Source organism: Macrobrachium nipponense, chromosome 40 (assembly GCF_015104395.2).
Source record: "Macrobrachium nipponense isolate FS-2020 chromosome 40, ASM1510439v2, whole genome shotgun sequence".
Classification (NCBI taxonomy): domain Eukaryota; kingdom Metazoa; phylum Arthropoda; class Malacostraca; order Decapoda; family Palaemonidae; genus Macrobrachium; species Macrobrachium nipponense.
The window spans coordinates 47,393,471-47,417,492 of record NC_061101.1 but is presented as its reverse complement, the minus strand read 5'-3'; the positions used below and the strand labels follow the sequence as shown (position 1 = coordinate 47,417,492).

At 33.7% G+C, this 24,022-nt stretch overlaps 1 long non-coding RNA gene across 1 annotated transcript; it reads left to right on the top strand.

The window, feature by feature from the left end:
• Positions 1 to 274: 274 nt before the first annotated feature.
• LOC135212354 (uncharacterized) lies at positions 275 to 1,932 on the top strand. The gene is made up of 3 exons (XR_010313883.1): positions 275 to 399; positions 851 to 970; positions 1,295 to 1,932. It is a non-coding gene; the product is annotated as an uncharacterized LOC135212354 (long non-coding RNA).
• The last annotated feature ends 22,090 nt before the right edge of the window (positions 1,933 to 24,022 follow it).

Below are 24,022 nucleotides of genomic sequence, written 5' to 3'. Positions count from 1 at the left end.
TGTACACATACATAATTATATTATATTTATATTATAATATAATATATATTTTACTATAATATAATATTATATTATATATAATATACATACACATACATATTATATATATATATATATATATATATATATATATATATATATATATATATATATATATATATATATACGGAAAGCGTTTCCACTTTAGAGAAAAGGCCGGTAAGCAACTAAAATAATTGATATACAATATACATTTCCTTGTCATTGAATAATCTCAGACTAACACAAATTCATTTTTGCCCCACAGAAGCACAGTTTCCTCTTACCAGACATAAGTTGACGCAAATGTGCCCCATCTAATACAGAAGAACCCAACCAGCCACTTCTACAGAGAACACCTACAAACATTTTAGGGAAATGGTGAGTTGAAAACAAAGATACATTCAAAATTTCATTATGTTTTCTACCAATACATGGATTTTACTCCATATATATATATATATATATATATATATTATATATATATATATATATATATATAATATATATATATATAATATATATATATATATATATATGAATAACTTGATCACGAAGTATATAAAACGTGATGCTATGTATAAATAAAGGTTTTTTTGCCACGAAGGAAAAAAATGATAAAACGAGATAGCCGAGTACTTTCGGTCCTATATTTTCTACAAGTGCATCAATTTAATGCCTTATATACTTATGTATATACATATATGATATGCATACATATGTGTGTGAGTAGTTTACTGCAGTAAGATACAAAAAGATACCATGAGAAAATGGAGCATTTCCTCGTCATTAAATATTTCCGACCTAAAATCATTTCGTTTTTACTCGACAGAAGCACATCAGCCACCTACACAGCGAACAACACTATACTCATAAACTAAATGTTTTTTCCGAGTACCTCTACATATGAAGACATTGCAGCGTGAGAAGCGAAGCCTTTATGATTTATTAAGTTAAGTATTATGCCTTCGTTTAATATATAATATATATATATATCATATATATATATATATATATATATATATATATATATATATATATAAAAATATATATCATATATATATATATATATATAATATATATATATATATATATATATATATATATATATATATATATATATATATATATATATATATATATATATATATATATATGCATGATGTCTGTGTGTGTGTTTGTGTGTGTGTACTGCAGTGAGATACCATGAGAAAATGAAGCGTTTCTTCGTCATTGAATATTCTCAATCTAAAATAAGTTTATTTTTATCCAACAGAAGCATACTTCGCCTGTCAAATGCCACCCTTGGTATAACGACCGATGAACTCTATACGGAAAAAAATAGGACATATCAACTAATTTTTTTTTTATGACTACATAAAATGTAGACATTGCAGCGTGGAGTTATAAGTTAAGTATTCAGTCTCTTTTTAATAGATTCGCTGTTGAAAACTACACTATGCCCTGGTTATTTGGTATGATTTTAAGAGAGCCACAATTGCACTATATACATGTGATGATATAATATTTGTTATGGTTCAGATTTTCTTGTAAATATTGATAAAAGCCGAAAAATTCTAATGCTGCTTATTTTTTTTCAAGCATGGAGTAAGGTTGAGGCTATTCTCCTACGCAATCTTGATGCGGGGGCGCCGATGCTGACTGAGTATCTGACTGGAGATCGCTGATGATTTGGAATCAATAGTCATAAAATGTATATTTGTTAGGCAAATATCCATAGCAAATTAACCTTTGAATTACCCTATTATAACTATTAAGTATTCATTGTAAGATTTACTTTTCGCTTCCGCTTATTTAGAAAATTTCAATATTTATCATGTTAAAATTAAATTTGCATATGTATAATATACAGCTATGGATCTTGTAATCACCATAAAGTCTTTACTATTTTAATATTGCATATCACTATAGCCTACTGAATAAGCAAACTGTGACAAAAGCCAAGGAAATAAATACCAATGAGGTTTAGGCCCTGAGGAGGTGAACACAGTCAAGGAGGTGGATAGCAATGAGGATAACAACCATAGCCAGGTATTTTCCCTTATCCAGAATATTGAACGAAAGAATGAATGTAGAAATGAGAAAATATGAAAAACTCAGACAAACACGACAAGACAGCCAGCATTATAAGAACTGGCAGACAGCACCAGAATAAAGTAAAAATGCATCATATGTCGCGATCAAACTATAGAACAACCGAGCCGACTCTGAACGTCGAGACAGGAGTTAGGGCAAATCCCCCACCTCCAACCCCGATCAACTTCAACGTCCGAGGGAAAGAACACAAGGTCAAGGTCACTCCCATAACAATCCCCAACCAAATACTTCAGAGGAAATAAAGTAATTTATTAGACCCATAAGAACAAGAAACATATTGTATGTAAAACTAATGTCATTATGTAGTTACAAAATGTAATAACATTATGTAAATATATAATGTACATAACTAACCACCTCCTAAGTAACTAAGCATTGCAAATGCAAATAATTACCCCAAAGCCCTCCCCACCCAGATTCCCATCATACGCAACTAACTACACACACTTTATAGAACACATCTTCTTATACAATCAAAGGTCCTGTATATTCACTTATACGAACTTTTCTAGCCCTTTTCTATTCACTTACACGAAATTTTGAACTATTTTTACCGTTCACTTGGTTATATGGTGGCCAAAAAAAAAAATCAAGTCAAATTTGTTTACGGTAAAAAGTCACATTAATTTATTGTGACCGGTAATAAAAACGGAAAAATCCACAATTTTGCTAAGAAAGAAACTGCGGTAATCAAACAAAACCCATCAAGTCAATCATAATTTAAGTGCTATAACCAATTGAAGTAATAAAACAATATTTCAAGTCAATTATTAACAACATTAGATATAAATATATATATATATATATATATATATATATATATATATATATATATATATATATATATATATATATATATATATATATATATATATATATATATATATATATATATATATATATATATATATATATATATATATATATATATATATATATATATATATATATATATATATATATATATATATATATATATATATATATATATATATATATATATATATATATATATATATATATATATATATATATATATATATGTATATATATATATATATATATATATATATATATATATATATATATATATATATATATATATATATATATTATATATATATATACATTATATATATAATATAATATATAATATATATGAATAATAGATAATATACATATATACATAACTATAAACACACACATATATGGTTTAGGTATGTGGATGATATTTTCTGAATTTGGCCAGTTCACGAAAATCTCCAGGAATTCCTCAATAGTTTAGTCCCTTCTATAAAATTTACTGTAGAAATGATAGAAACTTCACCTTTTTAGTCTTTCGGAAATCAACTAACATTGCCGCTTTTGTTCATTACTAGACAATTACAATCAAAATTTTAAATTCTGTTTTTTTTTTTTTTTTCTGGGCAGTTCCTAAGGGTTTTACGTGTCTGTAGCCCGCAGTTTATTGACGCTAAGATTAAAAATATTTATGATATTGCTTTGAAACTTCAAATACCCAAGGACTTTTGTAGATGTGGTATGGAAAAGAGCTAGAAAATCGTTTTATTTAAGTAATGACAAACCTGAATTTAGTAAGCATAACATTCTAAAATTACCCATGATGAAAGGTTTTTAGAAATTCAAAGAATTTTAAAGGTTTTTAACATAAAATGTCATTTTCAGTAATATTACGTAATGTCAAAAGTTTAGTAATAAAAAATTCTTTTCAAACACCACCAATATTCTGTGAGAACTGGACAAATATCGAATGCATTATTCGTACATATGAGACATTTAGATCATGCTATTAATCCCATGTAATGACAGAGTTAAAAGGAATAGCATTGAATCTTATTTCATCAAGTCAAATTTTGGAAATGTTCTAAATTTAATCTTGATTTATTTAAACTTCATGCCTTCATAACGAAAAATGCTGTAGATAAATATAAGCAACAAAATCAATATAATTCAGTTTTTACATGTTTTGGACTATATGATAAGTTGTAGTTCCTGTTAGGGTTAAATCTATGTTAGGTTTGTGACCGTGTGATATTCGATAATCCTGGATTATCTCTTTGAATTTTACCCTTTTGACAATTACCCATCTGGTATTCTTTTGGATTACCTGATAACTTTCTTTCAAACTGTATTTCATTCGTTCCTTGACAAAGTCTAAGTAAAGACCAAAACGCTTGGATTTCTGCCTATTATTTTCCTGTGGTATTCGATATATACATATACATATACATATACATATACATATACATATATAAATAATTTGTGTATGTGTGAATTTTGAACGACAAACCCTTCTTTAAAATAATAAAATAATAGCAATGGTCTCAACACCAAGGCTGTTATATTTTGGACATTTACAAACACTTGACTACCATTCAATCATTTATTTCAATACTAAACTAATTCCTGTAGAAATATTAGACCTTTTCTGCCTCTCGAGTAAACAGCTATCTTTATTTTTTTACAATATTGACTAATAGACATTTATACATAGTGTGTGAAATTCCTGGAAGCATGAAAGTACACGTATCTACTGTATATTCAGCCTAAAGTTAGGGTTATGCGGATCTAATTGTTACTTATTGTTTTAAATTCAGCAACGGACAGTAGAAGTGGCTTTATCTACAACGAGCAAATTCACCTATATACATAAAATGCGGTGACAATAAAATCCTATAATTGCTGTCCATAATCTGCTACCTGGATACGCTAATCCTCTATGCTGTTGTTCTTCTAGGTCGAGTAGGGAGCAAACAATAAGAAATTGTAGTTTACTTTTGCTAATGTTTATTTACACTGGCTGATAAAATGAAAATGAATCATTCACGTAACAATATAATTTACTGATACTTTCAGTACATGTGGCTTTATTCCATTTGTACTTACTTATAAGGTTTCGTCCAAATACATAAATAAATGTTTCCTATTTTATTGCTTTCATTTGTTTTGGAACCAAGCAGGATTCATCTTTTATGTGCAGGTATTTTCATTTATATCATAATGTTTTTTGCTCGCTTCATCAATATTATTTACCTGTGACTTTGTTACCTGTATTCGTAATACTGAACTAAACTGCACAAAAACACATGATTTCCTGTTTACCACCTTTTCTTTTCTTACTCTGCCATATCTGTGATCCAACCAGCAGTTTGTCTCTTCTCACTGGTCTATGGTAGTAACATCATTTGCTATTGAAGCAGTGATAGTTACATCAAGTGCAACAGACATTGAGGAGTGATGAGAGAGGCTTTTTTGAATGAGTATTTGTCTTCATTTGAAAAAAAAATATATTATATATATAATATATATATATTATATATATATATATATATATATATATATATATATATATATATATATATATATATATATATATATATATGGTGTGTATACCTTATATTGTAATACAACGGTATGATAGGAACATAAAGGACCCATGAAAAACTTTTTGAAACGTTTGCAACCAATATATTTCGAACCACTTCCTTCTTGGTGCCTCTGTCAACTGGTAAAAATATGGACAAATGATGTGTTACAAGAGTATATATATAAATGATAGTTGGTGTGGCAGAAAATCTCCGTTGGTATACACACCATCAGAGACTAACTGCTACACCCTACTTATGCTTTGTATATATACATTATATATATATATATATATATATATATTATATATGTATATGTATATGTATATGTATATGTATATGTATATGTATATGTATATGTATATGTATATATTGTCACGACTTAATAACATTAACGTAAAGCAGGTTCTTTATAATTTGCGTAAAGCCGTTACATAAAAGAAACAATAGTATTTTGCACAACCTGAAGTACCTTTAACTACGAGTTATAGTTTGTAAACAATGATGGCAAAAGGACAACGAGGGAGTATGATACGAAAATGTTAATATAATATTTATTTACAAAAAGAAGAAAAAAAAAAATAATTGAATAATATTTGGACCGAGGTAAGTTTCAGGTTCCACTGCAGCGTAAACTTGATGTTCCGTTGTAACGAAGTGCTGTTAATTGCAGCTCTAAAAATGGAGGAGGCAGTTACTAAAACCAATACTTAACTCCTCGTAAAGTATCATCAACGGCGTTGCAGTTGCAGTAATAAATATAAGGGACCAGGTGATAAATCTGAAGTTCCTTTAGAGGTTGTCCAAGGCTGATATCCTCTCGTGTGTTCGTAATGTGTCCGTCGCAGATTGACAAGTGTTGTAATCCTCCAAGATTGGTATCGAGAACTTTATAAAAACTCGATCACAGCTGCTCCTCGAAGACAAAACATCCATGCATCAGCAGCGGAGAACGATCAACGGGCGTGACAGTGGTATAAAGCGCTGAAGACTCAAAAGCAGGCAGGCGTTGATGTGGAATAAAGGGCGCTAACAGCTACACACCATTGCAGCGATCCAAGGCGAATCCACTGCTCTCAGTAGACAAGTACCTCTCAGAGGCAATCCCAACCTCTCTAGCGTTCAGAGGATCACTGACTGCAAACTTGGGCTTTTCCCGAAAAAAAAAGTCTCTCTGCCTCCACGTCATCATGTAAAGGAAGAAATTATTGGATTAGAACTATCCTCCTTAACGACTGCAAAACAAATAACAAGCAAACAGCACCCAGTTACTAACAAGCAGCAAACATACGACTGCGTGGGCAAAAAATAATAAATAAATAAATATATACAATAAACGAACGAAAATACTTTCGGGCGTGATACCCCCAACCTAATAGGTAAAAAAAAAATATAATTTTTTTTTACAACTCATAGACGAGTTCCAACTAATTTTATATCTCAACATGTACTGAAAAAAAAAAAAAAAAAAAAAAAAAAAAATTAACGGCAACGTTAAATAACCTCAAGACCAGTAAATTATCACTTCCACAAACAAAAAACCAACGATATCGAACAATGAAAGAAACGAGATGTTGCACCAAAGACACTGCAGGAAGAAAAAGAAAAAGACGAAAACAAAACAAAATCCAAGTGGAAAAGACATCACAGATTTTCTAGAGAGGGCATCAGCGACGACATTGTCCTTCCTTTCACATGTTTTACAGTCAAATTATTATATTCCTGAAGCATAAGACTCCAATTAGTGAGCCTTCTGTTTTTGTTCCTAAATTTGTTCACAAATTTTAAAGGATTGTGATCTGAATACACAACAATTGGATCAATGCTAGCTGTTACATAAATTTCAAAATGTTGTAGAGCTAAAACTAAAGCTAAGGCTTCCTTTTCGATTGTGCTATATTTCTTTTGATGCTCATTAAGTTTCCTGGAAAAATATGAAACAGGATGTTCAATACTTCACTATCGTCTTGCAACAGCACTGCCCCTACTCCGAGATCGCTGGCATCCACCATTAACTTGAATCCCTTCTGAAAGTCAGGTGATTTCAAAATAGGATAGGTACTTAAAATGCCTTTTAATTATCAAAGGATGTTTCGTTGACATGTATCGTCCCACAAGAATCTAGATTTCTCTCTTAAAAGATTAGTTAAAGGAGTTACTATTTCAGAAAAACTGGGGACAAACCTACGGTAGTAACCAGCGAGACCAACAAATTGCCTTACATTTTTCCGAGTTTTTGGAGTGGGAAAAGCTAGTACAGCTTCAATGTTCTTTTCCTTGGGTAATACTTTACCTTGTCCGACGTGATGTCCTAGGTAGATAACTTCAGCCTTTCCAAATTCGCATTTAGAAAGGTTTACCACTAAACCAGCGTCAGCATTGCGTGAAATAAGGCCCTGATTCTATCGACAATGGTCTTTCCAGTTGTCGCTGAAAATAATTATATCGTCCAGATAAACTACACAACCCTTCAATCCATTCGTGATCATCACATCATTCTCTGGAAGGTACTGGCTGCGTTACGCATGCCAAAGGGCATGACTTTTACATTCGAATAAACCTTCAGGTGTTTATAAATGCTGATATTTCCCGTGCATTTTCAGTCAGAGGAACTTGCCAGTAACCTTTTAAAAGGTCTAATTTACTAATATACTTGGCATTACCAATCTTATCTATGCAATCTTCTATGCGAGGCAGAGGGAAATTGTCAGCAACTGTTAGGTCGTTTACTTTTCTGTAGTCGAAACACAACCTGTCTTGTCCATTTTCTTTTTTCACTAATACAACTGGGGAACTCCAAGGACTGCTACTTGGTGTTATCAAGTCATTCTCCAACATATAACTGACTTCCTTCTCACAGCTTCAGCTTTGTGATTTAACCTGTAAGGGGCTTGTCTAATTGGCTGGGCATTTGGCTTTAGTACCACGTCATGTTGCAAACTACGCACAAGACCGGGAGTGTCCTTAAATATTGACGGATGTTCTCTGAATAAATCCTTAATATCAGTAGCTTCCTGAGCATTCAGATGTTTAAGCAAACTATCTGGGTTACACAAAATTTTAGAGTTTTCGCCATTCCATCCATAATCTTTGCTTTCCACTTCTTGTCCATTACCTTCTTTAGGTACAACAGCTGAAACAGATTTAACAGTGTTAGCTCTGGAAAAATATTTCTTCATAATGTTAATATGACACAACTGATACTTTTTCCTCCTCCCTGGAATTTCCACCAAATAATCAACATTATTCAATTTTTCTTCTAACCACTGCTGGACCTACAAACTGAGCCCTGAACTGACCTGGAATAGGAAGTAATACAAGTACTTGTTCTCCTGCTTCAAAATTTCTAACTTGGGACTTTCTATCATAATGAGTTTTCATTTTAGCCTGCGAAGTAGAGAGATTATTTTGAGCCCATTGCCAAGTGCTCCTTAATTTCTCTTTGAAAGACAAAATATAATAAAGAGAATTTACTTACCTACTACTCCCATTCTTCCAATGTTCCCTTAATAAATCAAGAGGCCCCTCTCACATTGTGTCCATAGACCATCTGAAAATAGAAAAAACCCAGAGATTCACTAGGGGCTGATCTTAAAGCAAAAAGCAATAAAGGCAAAGTCCTTATCCCATTCTTCAACATGGTCTAAACAATACTTAGTCAAAGCATTCTTCAAAGTCGAGTGAAATCTTTCAAGTATTCCCTGACTTTCGGGATGATATGAGGATGCCAAGTTGTGTTTAATGCCAAGTTCATTCATTTTAGCCTGGAACTCCCTACTAGTGAAATTAGAACCTTGATCCGACTGTATCTCTCGAGGCAAACCATAACGAGAAAAGAAGTCCATGAGATGCTTAATAACGATACCACTCCTAATGCCTCTAACAGGTATTACCTCGGGAAATCTAGTGGTTCTGTCCATTATAGTTAACATGTACTGAAAAACCTGTTTTGGTTTTGGGTAAAGGACCCACAATGTCAAAAACAATTTGCGTGAATGGTTCTTCAACAGCTGGGATGGGAATTAAAGGAGCTTTAGTATTTTCTGGTTGGGTTTTCCAACCATTTGGCACTGGTGACATGACTTGCAATGTCTGACTACGTCTCTCTTTACAGAAGGCCAAAAAAAATTATCTTTGACTTTGGACAGTGTTTTTCGTATTCTTTCTAAATGACCACCCATTCACTTTCATGAGCCTCTTGCAAAATAAAATGCCTAAACTTACTAGGTACTACAATTTGTTCCCTTACCTTCCACTCTTCATCAATAGATGCGGTCACTGGACGAATTAATCTATATAAGACATCATTCTTTAATCATAACTTGCTTCACTTAAATCCTCCTGTTCCTTTAGCTGCTCTGCTTCGTCATATATACTCCTCAATTCGCCATCTTCCTTTTGAGCACTAATTAGGGTTTGCCTATCTGGAAACATGCAACTAGAATCTGTATCAAAGTCTTCAGATACATTAACCATCGACTTAGACGAAAGATTTTTTTATCTGCTTGGACTTCACCTTTCTTTGTCTTTGGTTGAGTTTTGGTTTGGAAGCAGTCTTCCAAATTTATATCAGCTTCTCTACCTTTGACTACCTATCTAGATTGGGCTCGGGTTACAGGAACAACAGGTTTAACATTTACCATAACACGTTCATTAACCACACTAGCCCCCTTTCGACCTTCTGATGCACAGGCTGTGCCACTACCTTGCATCACAATCATTGCCTATCAACAAATCCACACCACTCACAGGCAATGCACTAACTACAGCCAGTTTCAACGTACCAGTTACCAAAGGAGATTCCAAATAAACTTCTTCCACAGGCCAAGATGTTACTGTATCTGGGAAACCCCAACCCCCAAGCAACAAAACAAAATCCTGACCTTTCCGTGAGAATCTTAGGGAGAGAGGTTTCCAGAATGCAGGACTGGCACGAGCCAGTATCCCGTAGCAATGCAACGATATTACCATCAGTTGCCTCAGATCCAACTTTCACTATACCTCTAAAGACAAAGTCTTCAAATTCCTTACCATAAGGCATGCTCCCACTCACCTCTCCTTCAAGACTAGAAGACACAGGCGGCACTGACCTACAATCCATCAACATAACTGGTTAACCGACTTAGTTACTTCAGGACAATGTGACTTTACATGACCTTTCTTACCACACTTATAACAAACAATGTCCCGGGCCTGCCTCGCACCCCTCGAAGGCGATGAAGGACTTTCTCTACCTTTATTACTTCCACCTTTTCCACACCTGCTTCCCAATGAGTTTTGCTTATTACCATAATGCTTGTGTGACAAAACAACCGGTCTGCTGCCTTTGCTGCCTCATTCACATTATCAATGTTAAATTCTTCAATATGGATGCGAACGTCTTTGGGAATGTTGTTTTTATCCTCCAACAAAACCAGTTCTCGTAACTCGGCAAATGTAGTTGCCTCCTCTGCAGCCAACCACTCGTCAAGTTTACTGCTTTCTGGCCTGCCCATTCTACAAATGTTTGATTAAACATTTTACGCCAGGATCTGAATTTCTGCCGGTAAGCTTCTGGGATTAGCTGGTATGCATTTAAAACCATTTTTTTCACAATATCATAATCACTGGAATCTTCTGCACTTAACGCTGCATAAACTACTTGTGCCTTACCAGAGAATGCAGATTGCACTAATACAGCCCAGAGTTCCTTGGGCCAAGCCACTGATAAAGCTACTTTCTCAAAAGCAACGAAAAATTTTCCGCGACATCTGACTCGCTAAACTTAGGAATTAGCTTAGTTCCCCACTTATCACTGAACTTAGCTGGCACAGAATCACTCATAGAAGTTTCATCGGACTTTAAAGACTTTAAAGTTATCTCTAACTGAAGAGTTTTACTTTGTTTCTTCAAGCCTTTCTTTATCAGCTTCCATAAGAGCTCTCTTTTCAGCCATATTGCTTTTTTCTGCGTCCTTTTGCTCTCTTTAGCTTCTCTCTGCTGTGCTCGTTTAGTGCGTTCGAGCTCCTGTTGCTCTTTTTATGAAATTCGCTAAGTCAGATCCTGAACAATCCAAGTTTCTTCAACCAATGGCAGTTAACTCGCTTAAAGTTGACATCTCGTTAAACTGAGCAAATGCTACTTAACACGAAGAACTATTAAAGTGGCCCGTAAAGAGAGAGAGATAAAAAAAAAATACTTTTTCACACTACCTCACTGACCATTTGCCATCCTATCACGGTCGCCAATTTATGTCACGACTTAATAGCATTAACGTAAAGCAGGTTCTTTATAATTTGCGTAAAGCCGTTACATAAAAGAAACAATAGTATTTTGCACAACCTGAAGTACCTTTAACTACGAGTTATAGTTTGTAAACAATGATGGCAAAGGACAACGAGGGAGTATGATCGAAAACGAAAATTAATATAAAATATTTATTTACAAAAAGAAGAAAAAAAAAATAATTGAATAATATTTGGACCGAGGTAAGTTTCAGGTCACTGCAGCGTAAACTTGATGTTCCGTTGTAACGAAGTGCTGTTAATTGCCAGCTCTAAAAAGTGAGGACAGTTACTAAAAACCAATACTTAACTCTCGTAAAGTATCATCAACGGCGTTGCAGTTGCAGTAATACAATATAAGGGACCAGGGTGATAAATCTGAAGTCCTTTAGAGGTTGTCCAAGGCTGATATCCTCATCGTGTGTCGTAATGTGTCCGTCGACAGATTGACAAGTGTTGTAATCTCCAAGATTTGGTATCGAGAACTTTATAAAAACTCGATCACAGCTGCTCCTCGAAGAACAAACATCCATGCATCAGCAGCGGGGAGAACGATCAAACGGGCGTGACAGTGGTATAAAGCGCTGAAGAACTCAAAAGCAGGCAGGCGTTGAATGTGGAATAAAGGGCGCCTAACAGCTACACACCATTGCAGCGATCCAAGGCGAATCCACTGCTCTCAGTAGACAAGTACCTCTCAGAGGCAATCCCAACTCTGTAGCGTTTCAGAGGATCATCACGCAAACTTTGGGCTTTCTTTTTCCCGAAAAAAAGTCTCTCTGCCTCACGTCATCATGTAAAGGAAGAAATTATTGGATTAGAACACCTCCTCCTTAACGACTGCAAAACAAATAACAAGCAAACAGCACCAGTTACTAACAAGCAGCAAACATACGACTGCGTGGGAAAAAATAAATAAATAAATAAATAAACTGATCACAAAGTAAACGAATCGAAAACCAATACTTTCGGGCGCCTGATAATATATATATATTCCCATATATATATATAGTATATTATATATATATATATATATATATCTATACTATATATTATATATATAATATATATATATATCTGTAACACATCTGTCCTATATTTTACCAGTGAACATAGGCAGAGAAGGAAGTGCTCGAAATATATGATTGCAACGTTCAAAAGGTTTCGTTTCATGGGCCTTTTACTTCAAATATAAATGAAATGTAAATTTAAATATATATATATATATATATATATATATATATATACCATATATATATATTATATATATACATATATATATATATATATATTACAGTATATATTATATATATAATATATATATACATATATACATAATATATATATATATACAATATATATAATCCTACTATATCTATATATATACATATATATATACATATATATATAACATATATATATACTATATATATATATATATATATATATATATACATATATATATATACATATATATACATATATATAATATATATATATCCTATATATATACATATATAATACAATAAATATAACATATATATATATATACATTATATTATATATATATATATATATATATACATATATATACATATATACATATCTATATACCATATCATATTATATACATATATATCATACACACACAATATATATATATATATATATATATATATATATATACTAACAATAATAATATATGCATATATACATATATATATATATATATATATCATATAATATACATATATACATATTATATATTATATATATACTATATATATATATATATATACATATATATACATATTTACATATATATATAACTATATATATTATATATATATATATATAAACATATATCCATACATATACATATATATATATATAATATACATATATATACATATATATACATATATATATTATATATATATATATTATTATGGTATAATTTATCTTAAATCACGAAAAATTAAAAACTTGATGATTATACGAACAAAGTTACAGCCATGAAAGAAAATTGAAAAACTTAAACCATGTCTTGTAAGACGAAAGTACTTAGCATCTTAGTGTTTCAATTGTCCTTCGTGGCTGTAACTTTGTTCATACATACATACACATACTATATATCATATGTATTAATATAATATATATATATATATATATATATATATATATATATATATATATATATATATATATATATAATGAAGACAGTGCAACGAGGAGTGAATCTTCCGTTTTAAAGTTATTCATTGTTGAAACAACTCTGCCTTGCTTATTTGGTATAAATTTTTAACGGCCACAATTTTATATACTTGTCATGAAGATGATACATTAGTTAGTTGAATTTTTTTTTAAATAAAAGTTGGAAATGCTTTTTTTCTAACTACTGAGCAAAAGATAATCACGACAATGTAAACTATACTGACGGGATATTATTGAGTATATGGAATGTATAATAAAAAAAATTTATACTTAGTAACCAATTATTTATAACAACTTAACTTTTGAATTATGTTATACTTACATAATGTTAATTTAATATTCACTTTCCGCTTCTGCTTAGACTAGTTGTATATGTAACATGTTATAATTACATTTGGATATGTATAATATACAACTATGGATATTGTAAACCTAATAAACATACCCTGACAAAAGCAGAAAATAACAATGAGGCTTATGCCCCGGGGAGGTGAAAGCGGTGGACCTACGTAGGGTCAAGGAGGTAATTCATAAATGCCACTGACATTGGTCTCGGCCGTCATCTCTCAGTCCATTTCTTGACTAATTTCGACGAAGATTTTTGGGAAGATGTTTATTTAGGGAGTTATACCGATAAAGTTTCATAATTTATCGTTCGGGTTTCTCCACAACAGCGACCACCGTGTCGAATCTGGAGGGTTGCGTGTTTGACTTTTTTTTTATCAATTTTTGTTTATTTATTTTCCATTTCTTGACTAATTTCGACGAAGATTTTTGGAAAGATGTTTTTTTCAGGGAGTTATGCTGATAAAGTTTCATAAATTATCGTTCGATTATTTGTTTATTTATTTATTTATTTGTTTATTTTTGTTCCTCTCCCTTCTCGTAATCGGATCGACTGAGAATGCTTTGGTTCTGGAAAATGTAAAACAGATAAATAAAAAAAATAAAAAAAAAACGTTAAAAAGTAGCTGGGGCAGGAACAAGAAGGACGAAGAGTATAAATAAAATGTAGAGAACTTAAAAGTTCCTTGCTTTGTCAATGGAGGATGATTTCCACGGCAACAAAACATTGATTCGTCTGATTCCGAAGGAAAGGTATAGAAGTCTCGAGTAGGTAACTCTGATCAAAATACTGCCAAGTTTGATCAAGATCCGTCTCCTTGTTCTTGAGAAATTCTGCTAATATATGTCGATATATTAGTGGATGAAAGCATATTCTTCAAGCTTGGTTGGTGGAGGTAGTAGGAATGTATATATTATTAATAAAACAAGAATAAACAATTTGACCAAATCGTCTTAAAGCTGATGAACGAAACGATGATAATGTTGCGCGCGTGAAGAGGAATGAAAATGAATAAGAATTATAATTACATAGCATTTCTTGTTACAGCGGACGCCTCAAAACGACAGTAAATATTGCTTGCAAGATAAAAACAAGATACTCACAAATGAAAAAGGTAAACACAGTCCACATAAGCTTTAAAGGAAGGAGGCGTCTGGAATGCCCATCACGCCAAAGTTCATAAATAAAATTCACCGCTGACCCCTGGGCATCGAAGTCCATCCGGAGATGGGTTTAGATAGACGCGCCCCGTCAATGCCCAAGAGAGAGAGAGAGAGAGAGACCTCCCTGGGTATACTGACAGCGATATTGAGGTTGGCAGCTGATGGCAGACACAATTAAGCATTAGCGGGCAAATGCCCGCCTGCCCGCCTGTCCGCTTTAAAAGGTGCGCCCAGACAGCATATATCCTTTCTCGGGCCCTTTCCTTTTCAGGACATTTAATACGTATATCCTTAGGTGGTCGATGGAGCTTGTGCAAGAACTGGCTGCCTATTAGGAATCAATTCTTTCACAAAGAAGGATGCATAGATACCTTGAAGTCAATCCTTCACTCCTAAAGGGATTTGAGTGAGGTTGCGGGAGAATCCTTCGCTCTTTAAAAAGTTTCAGGGGTTTGAGTGAGGTTGCGGGAGAATTCTTTCGCTCTTTAAGTGGTTTGAGTGAGGTTGGGGGAGAATCCTTCATTCTTTGAGTAAGGATTGAGAGGTTGGGTGAAAACCAAAATGTCTGAGAGAGGTTGATAAAGAGGTTGAAAAGGCAGGAAGGAGGTTAGAAAGTAGAGGAAGGTTGAATAAGATTGAGAAAAAAAAGTCCTCCCTAATTTTTCTCTCTAATTTTTAATTACGGGTGAGGTTATAATCAAATAATTCCTTAATGCACAACAAAAGTCATTTTCATAAAATAAAATTGGATCTTAAGACAGTACTTATATCTTTAAAGGCTAAACTTTTAATCAACATTTTGTCCTTAATTAACATTTCGTCCTTTGATTGAGTCTAGGACAGAAATCTCGAGCAATAAATAAAACTCATAACATTCTCTTCAAACCATCTCCAGGTACTATATATATTCGCTATTCGCCAGCGAAGCAAAACCTTCCCGGAACAGACTGCAAATTCAGACAAACAAACTGAAGGACAGGTGCTAATCACCTTTTCTATTTAAAAAATATAATTATTATTAAACAGCATCCTACGGTACCGAGAGGGGTCCTTCACAGGACCTCAGACGGACCACAGACAATCTAGAGACCGTGGGATTCTCCCGCAAGGAATTCAAGTCCTTTCGAGATAACAAGAGATTTGGCTAAATTACGACGGCTTGCCTGAAAGTTGTCTCGGCTTCCACTATGTTATTTCGTCTTTTATTTCTTATTCTTCTTGTTTATTATAAGACTTATATGAAGTTTTCTTTTGTTTTTCTTCTCTTCGCGTTTTCATGCCAGTGGCACCAAGTGTCTTAGTTTGTGGTCTGTGTCGTTTTGTGAATATTCATGTTTGCTGATATTTCCTGTCATTATTATACTTTTTTCTATTCAATATAGTTTCTTAATGGGTAATTTTATACATTTTTTGTAAATATAAAAATACTGCTGCTAGATTTCTTTGATTACATTCGGACGCATTTTCTCTCCTCTTAAAATACCTATATTCACGAGTCCTCTTCTCTACCACCTCAAATTATATGGTCTTATACTTTTTTATCTTCTCGCTTTTGGTTCCACTTTCTTCCCTCACTCCCCCCTCCCCTCCCCCTTCCCCCCCTCCCCCTCCCCTCCCCTCTCCCCTCTCCCCCATCTACTATTGAAAACATCCATCCTTTTACCAACCAACCCCAACCCACCACCTCCCATTTTCCTATCCTCTTTTTCGCTGCTGCTTCCAGACGCATCTTGGAAACCCTTTGCTTCCTGCAATTCCTGAGTCACCCATCTACCCCCCCTACCCCCCCCCCAGCATTCCCCCAGCCCCCCATCTTCGGTTTTTGCAGTCCCAAATTCAGTACACCCTTCTACCCTTAGACCCTGTCTTAATTAAGTGGCTAGAGCAGATTTCCATCAGCATCCAAATAATAATGATAATAATGAAGATAATAATAAGTAGATAAATAAATTAATAAAAACAAGATTTTGTCTGTCCGTTCTAAAAAAGAAATAATAAACTACAAACATCCTGTCTGCCACATAATAAAAAAGTTGCCGCGTGAAATGTTTCCCCTTCGTTCTAAAAAATTAAATAAATAAATGAAAAAAAAAAATAACGTTCCTGTCTGCCACAAAAAATTTTCCCTCAAAACTGTAGGATCCCTTTCTCGCGTGAGATTCGATCTTCTTCGCCACCCCCCCCCCCCCCCCCGGCCACTTTCTGGTGCTTCTTCGGTTGCCTAACGAGGTCGTTGGCCGCTGGGACTAAAGGGCATTACACGCATGCGCCGGCGTGGAGGGGTAGCGGGGTCAGGAAGTGCCTCTGGGGCGTGGTCCTTTATTCCTCCCTTTGAGGACGTCGTGCGATTGGAACTTCTAAAAACAATTCTTCTTTTGCTTTAATAATTTACGTATATTTTTTTGCTATTTGTTTATTCCTATTTTTATTAATTTTTGCTCTAAAATAAGTTACTTTCTTTCTGTATTTCATTGCCTTCTGCTACTTCTGTCAAATGAATGCCGGATTACTTGGAGGCCTCAATTTCAAGTCAGTGGCCCCTTTGGTGGGCTTATTCCATATGAATAGAGTTCGTCTTCTGAACAATAATAATAATAATAATAATAATAATAATAATAATAATAATAATAATAATAATAACAATATGTTTTTTTTCTTAGAATTGTAAGGAAATAGAAAAAAAATATATATAAAATCAACTCGCTCAATTCTACATTTGCCTAAAAGAGAGTCTTCTACCAAAATAATAATAATGATAATGTCGACATACTCTAGTGTTGGATATTATTGCTGCATTTAGTTCATATAGAGTTTTCTCAATAAAAAAAAAACTGGTAAGATAAAACCCTATATAAATTGAATGCAGAAATGGAGAAACAAATCCACAGTTATGTAAATGTACATATATTTAAATTTAAGTATATGTACATTTACATGACTAGATTTGTTTCTCCAATAATAATAATAATAATAATAATAATGGAAGAATCCTTTGCACTTCTACACACCTTAGCTGACCATCCCTCGACCCAGAGATAATGAAGGATAATGAGGAAGGTGTATTGATTCTAATTGAGAGGTTATCGGTTCCATCACGCAACCATTGGGTACAGCTCGACATTATACTTTGGGAAGTTCCCCCTCCCCTCCCCCCCTCCATTTTCTTTAGTGGGTCCCTTCGCCCGTTTTCATTCAGTCTTCGTGTGGTAGTCAGCCCTCTGTCAAAAGTAGCTTCTCATAGATTTTTTTAGGTGTTTTGGATTTTTTTTTTTTTTTTTTTAAGAAATTAGGTTGATGTTTTTCTAGTTGCTTTGTCATCGTTACGTTTATTTTGTTAACTGGACAGACTGGTTTACAACTTTATTTAATTGGTTCTTTGGAACTTTTTTAATAGAACTTATCTTCTTCTTCTTCTTCTTCTTCCCAGCTTGTTCCCATTTTTATATGGGGTCGCCGTTTCGGATGAGCCGTTTCCATCTATTTCTATCTTGTGCTTCTGCCTCATCAATTCCCTTCTCATGTAAGTCTCCTCTCACACAGTCCTTCCATCTCTTTCTTGGTCTCCCTCTTTTTCTTCTTCCTTGCACCTCCACCCCCATAGTATGTCTCCCAGCGTGGTCCTCATCTCTCCTCAACAGGTGTCCATACCATCTCAGCCTCCCCTCCTGCACTTTCTTTGATACTTCCACCACCTTAGTTGACCCCCTTATGTAGTCATTTCTGATCCTATCCACTCTTGTTACAGCCCCAGACATCCACCTAAGCATTCTCTTTCTTTTTCTGCCACATCCATCTTCTTCTGCTCTGCTTTTCTCATGCTTGCTGTTTCCGTACCATACAGCATTGCTGTTCTTACCACCGTCTTGTGAAATTTTCCTTTTCACTTAAGCGGCATCTTTCTTTTTTTGTCACAAAGAACTCCGAGGGCCGCTCTCCAGTTGTTCCAGCCATGCTGTACCCGATGTTTTTTTTACTTCTTCTTCCATACTTCCTCCAGCGTTAACAAAAGATCCCAAATACTTAAACTTATCAACTCTCCTTATTTGCTCTCCACCAAGCTGAATACTTTCTCTATCATCCCCCTCAGTGGTGGTACACATATATTCTGTCTTGGATCTACTTAGTTCTCAATTCCCCTTCTGTCCTCCGAGTACTTGTCTCCATCTTTCCAATTTCACTTCCAGATCTTCCCTGCTCTCTGCACACAGAACAATATCATCCGCATACAATATGTTCCATGGTACTGTCTCCCTTACTTCCTCTATTATAACATCCATCACTATGTTAAAGATAAATGGGCTCAGAGCCGACCCCTGGTGTAATCCTACTCTCACCTCAAAACCTTCTGTCTCCCCAACACTGCTCCTCACTCTGGTAAATACATTCCGGTACATCTCTTGTATCAATCGCACATACTTCTCTGCACCATCTTCTCCCTCAGGCTCTCCATACCTCTTGTCTCGGGACTCGTCATAAGCCTTTTCAAGGTCAATGAATACCATATGTAGGTCCCTTTGTCTTTCCCCGAATTTCTCCATTATCTGCCTCAGACAAAATATACCATCTGTTGTTCCCCTTCCCTTCATAAATCCCATCTGCTCTTTACCTATTTGTACTTCTTCTCTCAGTCTAGCATCTATCATCCTTTCCAGTATCTTCAAAGTGTGGGACATCAATTTAATGCCCCTATAATTACCACACTCTTGGACATCGCCTTTCCCTTTAAAAATTGGGATCAATATACTCCCACGCCACTCATTTGGTATCTTTTCCTGTTCAAGGATCTTTATCATAAGATCGTACAGTATATCCACTCCTTCATCTCCTAATGCTTTCCATGCCTCCACCGGGATCATGTCTGGTCCGGTTGCCTTCCCATTCTTCATCTTCTTCAGTGCATTCAGTACCTCTTGCCTAGAAAACCTCATTACCATGCCAATGTTCACTTGCCCATCCTCTCTTATTAGTCTATTATTTTCTTCATTTAACAACTGTTCGAAATATTCTTTTCATCTCTTCACAATGTCTTCCTCCTTTCTAAGCACTACACCCTCTTGATCCTTTATTTGTTTGATATGTGTTATATCTTTGGTGCTCTTATTTCTAGCCTTTGATAGCTTGATCATCTTCTTTAATCCTTCCTTTGTCCCCAGCTCATAACTTATGGTAGATGTTTTTCTAGTTGCTTTGTCAACGTTACCATTTTTTTGTCAGTTTCCAGATTGGTTCACATCTTAGAAACACAGAGAATATGCCTGTGGTATAATATAGGAAAACATGTCCGATACTCAGTTAAAAATTTGCTCGCTGAATTCTTCTACATAAATGTATTACTGTTATTCCGAGATTTTTTTTAACATAATTAAAATTCTTGTAACTTCGCCAAATTCATATCTTGGAACCTGAGGAAGCAGAAATCGCTTGAGTGGCAACAATTATGTTTAATTACAACAAAAATCATGGCTTATATAGACTTAATGAAAATGGGTACTTCAAACTCTCGCAGGGAAATTAAAAATGAAATAGATTTTACATATCTTCAGCCAAACCACCGTTTTGATTTTTTTAAAGACAGTATATTGTGCCCGTATCTACAGGCATAGTTATATTTTTTAACTTATTTAATTTAACCCTAAAACCCTAATTTAGTTTAAGTAATTACACGAACACACACACATATGTATGTGTATATATATATTATATATATATATATATATATATATATATATATATATATATATATATTATAAACACATATATATATGTGTGTGTGTTTGTGTGTGTGTGTGTGTGTGTGCGCGCTTGACTAATTACATACTAAAAAGCTAAATAGAAAAAAAAACTATTAAGAAAAGATAACAATGCAGTACCTCCCAAATCTCGGGAAAGACCATAATCACTTAATAAGCAAAATAAACACCCGCTCTCTCTCTCTCTCTCTTCTCTCTCTCTCTCTCTCTCTCTCTCTCTCTCTCTCTCTCTCGTGATTTAGACTTTCTTTTCATGGAGGGGCCAGTAAAAAAAAAATAAAAAAAAAAAGATCGCTTCGCGAAATTGTAGAAAAACATCTCGTTACTTTTGAGCGTCAGTGAATTTCCTTTACAGGGGATCATAAGTACGAAAGCTGTTTGGCTGGTTTGTGGGTAGTTGAGTACATTTTTATGTGGTTTATGATTTTTTTACATTTGTATTTTTATTATTTTCTTTTTGAATTTTACCATCCACTAATGACTTTATATTATATAATATATATATATATATATATATATATATATATATATATATGTGTGGTGTGTATATATATAGTGTGTGTGGTATGTGTGTGTGGTGGTGTATATATATATATATATATATATTATAATATATATATAATATATATAAAGTCATTAGTGGATGTAAAAATTCAAAAGAAAATAATAAAAATTTACGAGAAAACGATAAAAAATCCCGAGTGAGTGACAAAAATTCACTAGAAAATAATGAAAATTCGGCAGAGAATGAAAATTTCACAAGGAAATAGTAAAAATTCTATACGAAAATGATGAAAATTCACAAGAAAATGATAACAATTTCACAAGTATATGACAAAAATTCACAAGAAAATTGACAAAAATTCACGAGAAAATTATAAAAATTCACAGAGATAAAATTACGTATGTATGCATATGTGTATGTATATATTATATATATATTATATATATTATTATATATATATATATATATATATAAAGATATATATATATATATATATATATATATTAATTTATTAATTATTATATAAAAATAAAGGTGGTTTTTTTGCCACGAAGGAAAAAATGAAAAAAACGAGTTGGCCGAGTACTTTCGGTCCTATTCGGACCCTTTACTGAGGCATACTGGTTTTACAAAGAACACCATAGTCAAAAGAAGGCTTAATATACAAACTGACACTACCAAATTAGCCATAAGGGCGATTTTCACTCTACAGAGAGGAGGAGGAGTCATAGGCTAGCCACACCTTGAAGGATACCCGCGGAAATAAACAAGTGATTCTTCCAGAAAAAACAGTACATTTTGAAAACACGGGAGCATATACAATTTAATATCATGAATTTTTACACAAATTTTCCCAACAAAAAATTATTATTAATGAAAAGACGAAAGAAAATATAAATATATATATATATCGAGCAAGAGAAAGAGGGAGAGAAAATATCGAACCAGAGAGAGAGAGAGAGAGAGAGAGAGAGAGAGGGAGAGAGAGAAAGACAGAGAGAGAGAGAGAGAGTGAGAGAGAGAGAGAGAGAGAGAGAGAGAGAGATAATTAATAACTATATACATGTGGGACTAATTATTAGTTGTTCATTTATTTTGAGGTCCTTCATAAACATCTTTACAAATATATGGGTCCAAATGGTACATTCCCAGACTAAGATTTAGGTTGTTTTTATTATACAAATCACTAATAAAAACAACCTAAATCTTAGTCTGGGAATGTACCATTTGGACCCATATATTTGTAAGATGTTTTATGAAGGACCTCAAAATAATGAACAACTAATAAATTAGTCCCACGTGTATATAGTTATTAATTCTCTCTCTCTCTCTCTCTCTCTCTCTCTCTCTCTGCTCTCTCTCTCTCTCTGTCTTTCTCTCTCTTCTCCTCCCTCTCTCTCTCTTCTCTCTCTTTCCTCTCTCTCTCTCTGGTTCGATATTTTCTCTTCCCTCTTTCTCTTGCTCGATATATATATATATTTATATTTTCTTTCGTCTTTTCATTAATAATAATTTTTTTTGTTGGGAAAATTGTGTAAAAATTCATGATATTAAATTGTATATGCTCCCGTGTTGTTTTCAAAATGTACTGTTTTTTTTTCTGGAAGAAGAATCACTTGTTTACCGTGGGTATCCTTCAAGGATGTGGCAGCCCTATGGACTCCTCCTCCTCTCTGTAGAGGTTTGAAAATCGCCCTTATGGCTTAATTTTGGTGCTGCAGTTTGTATATTAAGCCTTCTTTTGACTATGGTGTTCTTGTAAAACCAGTATGCCTCAGTAAAGGGTCCGAATAGGACCGAAAGTACTCGGCCAACTCGTTTTTTTCATTTTTTCCTTCGTGGCAAAAAAACCTTTATTTATACATAGCATCACGTTTTATATACTTCGTGATCAAGTTATTCATATATATATATATATATATATATATATATATATATATATATATATATATATATTATACATATATATATATATATATATATATATATATATATATAACATATATATATATATATACCCTTACCCGCAAAGGGCGTCGCCGCCCCCCCCCCCCCCCCCGTATTTTATTTATTTTGGTATGCGTATAGCCATTGCGTCAGGTGAACTGATGACCCTCAGTCCCTTTTCTTTCTCTCTCTCTCTCTCTCTTCTCTCTCTCTCTCTCACCTCTCTCTCTCTCTCCAACCCTCTCTCTCTCTCTCTCTCTCTCTCTCTCTCAAGCGATCACTGGCAAAAAGCAGCCCCCCCCCTTCCCCCTT